Source organism: Dermacentor variabilis, chromosome 11 (assembly GCF_050947875.1).
Source record: "Dermacentor variabilis isolate Ectoservices chromosome 11, ASM5094787v1, whole genome shotgun sequence".
NCBI lineage: Eukaryota > Metazoa > Arthropoda > Arachnida > Ixodida > Ixodidae > Dermacentor > Dermacentor variabilis.
This window is the reverse complement of record NC_134578.1, coordinates 96,900,151-96,903,477: the sequence shown is the minus strand read 5'-3', so window position 1 is coordinate 96,903,477 and position 3,327 is coordinate 96,900,151. Positions and strand designations below refer to the sequence as shown.

Sequence of the window (3,327 nt, the reverse complement as noted above, 5' to 3'; positions counted from 1 at the left end):
AATCCAGTTCGATTGTAATTGTGCTATCTCACAGATGAATTTTAAAAATATATCGTCTTCACAGAAGCACCTCTTATATGCCTGAGCAATGCAGCGTAATGTAGGAAAAAAGATGAAGAGATGTTCTGTCCATTTTCCTCTGTCTCTTTTATCTTTGTTGCACATCACGCTACACTAATTGCGTGTGGTTTTCTGCGATTCCTATTACCAATTTCCCGGGGAGAGGGAAGGAAGGAAGGAAGGAAGGAAGGAAGGAAGGAAGGAAGGAAGGAAGGAAGGAAGGAGGAGGGAGGGAGGGAGGGAGGGAGGGAGGGAGGGAGGGAGGGAGGGAGGGAAGGAAGGAAGGAAGGGAGGAAAAATGCAAAGTACACACCTTTTGGAACGCCTAGAGCTATTTAACAATGTCCTTGCAATGGAGTAATCATGAACACCTAATGCATGTAGCCAGATCAGTGCGTTTCTTTCTGTGACCCCATATACGGTGCTGTGCCTAATTTTCATCTCTGCCTATGAATGCAAGTTGAAACGATGGGCTGCAACCTGGCATTACGAACTTTCCAGTATATGTAAAGGTAATAACATAAAAAAAACGTTTAAAAAGAAGTGGCCTGCGCAGGGATCGAACCTACGACCTTCGCGTTATTAGCACGACGCTCTAACCGACTGAGCTAGCAGGCCAACGCACTCCAGCGGCTTTTAATAATCTATAAGTACTTAATAATGTTTAAAACGCATTTACATGCAACAACAAAAAAACGTTTCACTGCTCGGACATCATCTCTAACGTCTGCTGATGTCTTTCTCGAATAAGAACCCGTCGTGCTCGCGGAACTGGCAATCTGTGTTCGTAATCTTGGCGCACTCGCTCCCGAAGGCCACACACTCTAAGAACAGTTAACACCCTTTGGCTTGCCCCTTCTGCCACACAAAGATAATCGTTATCTGCCTTGATGCGTTTCCTTTCTTTATCGCTGCGAGCCCAGAACTTTCCAGTAACGAATGGCACGCGCGTTATCAGCATAGAACAGTTTACACCCTGTGGAGTGACCCTTCTGATAACGCGCGTGCCGTTCGTCACTGGAAAGTTCCGGGCTTGCAGCGATAAAGAAAGGAAACGCATCAAGGCAGATGACGATTATCTTTGTGTGGCAGAAGGGGCAAGCCAAAGGGTGTAAACTGAGGTCTCCTCGATTTGGCTGCACTTTTTGCACTAGTTCAGAAAAGTGTCGTGCCAGTGCAGCGCCAGTTCTTCAAGTGTAAGCGTAGCGCGACACTAGCGCTCTCAGTGCAGCGGTCAAATCGAGGACAAAAGTGCAAGAACGTACAGGCTTTCGTCTGCTGCGACTGGGCGGCTGTGGCTTTTCTTTTGTTGGTGTGTGCCGCTGGCTTAAACGTGTGCGCAATGGCCTTTTTGGTCCTGTGGAAAGAATTTATGTATTAGTACCTAGAAATTAGTTCAACTTCGGCATCATTATTCAGAAAGCATGACCGAGCGCGGTTTCCACACATTTCTGAATCATATATGGCAAAACGTTTCAAACGACTGACCGATGTGGTTTTTAACGTCGAGGTAGCGGTAAGCTCGTGAAAATTAATACAAACGACTGTGACCTGAGGGAAAATCCCGGCCTTCAGTGCACTTAGCAGCAGCTGAACCCGGAAAGCGCCCTTAACAAGATGCTGCGTACACATCCTGAAGAAAACTGGCGTCCGTGCTGCGTTACTAATAACAGGCGCCGTCGATGCCTTCTACCAACACCCGCATGGCCACGGAGGCGCATGTGTCGTCTGCTATCAAAAGCCTTGCACTATGTGCACGAGAAAAGAACTTGCGGAGAATCTAGTGCCGAAGTGTACATGAACTCGTGCAGCACGACGTCAAATCGAGTGCCGAAGTGCAGGTGGCGCTAGCTGCACTGGCAAATCGAGTGCTAGAGTGCTGCACTCCCTGAACTAGTGCAGAAAGTGCAGCCAAATCGAGGAGACCTCTGTTCTTAGAGCGCATGCTATGCTTTCGCCTTTTGTGGCCGCTAAGAGAACCAGTGGCCTCAGCATATGACCTCCAAGATTTGCATGCGCTGGCTGGTTTTACTGCTTCACCCCACTCTCTGCCCCATGCGATGCAAGTTATGGTGAATTCGTCAAACCGTACCGGTGCGCACCAACAAAAATCTGCCGGCATAGAGTTTCTCACGGTGTATATAGTAAGAAACTTTATGCCTGCCGGCACAGGCAGATTTCAGAGGCCATGCTCAGCACCGTATTACTTGGTGGCGCTTGGAGCTCTACATCTTCAAGTACAAGTACGTGCTCCTCCTGATTTGTAGAGTCTATGGCCATGTGTTATGGCGGCGCCCACTGTGTTTATAGTTGTCAAGTGAGTTGAATGCATGGTTGTAACGTTTGATGTGCGCGTGGAGGAAGGAAAAGAAACTTCCTTCATAGATGTGCGTGTTCAAACATGTCACATGACGATTATGACTCTCAAATGGATGTGATTGCGCGTTGTGGAGCGCAGTCATTGACTCTGCTCCCTGCTGGCGCAACGCTTCAACTCAGTTTCATTCTGAAAATGCCCCTTTGTTTTCAGTTTGTTCCCTGCGCTTTGCTGTTGCTCTAGGAGAAAATAGCTGTGCAGTGTGATGTCACCTTCCCGTTGGATCCGTGGTTGGCGTGTCTTTATGACCGGCGAACTGTTCATCAGGTTTTGCAGAAGCAGAGCAGTGTACTCCGTCCGATCGCCGTGCGCAGTTCTTCTGATGGCACTTGTGTGTGCGCCGACATCGATGAGGTTGGCTGGTGTGCAGCCCAAGGACCCCTCTGCCATGTGAGTTCAAGAGGCGATAAATGTGCTGCAACGAAAACTGCTTCATAGAAGTGGGCGAACTACGACGCAAGGAGGACGAGTGGCTGCTGCGGTGAAGTGGCATACGGTATGATCTCAGTGTTGTGCGCCGCACGCCCTAAGTGTGCAAGTTAATGAAGCCCTGGTGCAATGCTTCACTCCTTCTCCGCGAGTAATGTTTACCGTGATCGTCTGACACGTGCCTGCAGTCGTACAAAGTGGATTCAGTGCGAGGAGCTAACTGTACAGTCTTTATAACGAAGTGCTCCGCACCTTCAAAATCCTTCGTTATACAGGTCACTTCGTTGTACAGGTAGCGCACTGTACCTCTCACTTCAAGCATGCTAAGCACGTCTAACAGGAGGAAATCTTTAACATTAATCCAAAGGAGACTCGGTGAAATCGGTTGCTAGCTTTTCTGTACACACTTTGTCAGAACTAGGCCGCCAAGCGGCAGGGTTCTGACTAGTGTGGTAGAAGTC

The 3,327-nt window shown here is 48.7% G+C and overlaps 1 non-coding gene across 1 annotated transcript; it reads right to left on the bottom strand.

Annotated features, from left to right (window-relative positions):
- Positions 1-604: 604 nt before the first annotated feature.
- TRNAI-AAU (transfer RNA isoleucine (anticodon AAU)) lies at positions 605-678 on the bottom strand. The gene has a single exon. It is a non-coding gene; the product is annotated as a tRNA-Ile (tRNA).
- Positions 679-3,327: the final 2,649 nt, after the last annotated feature.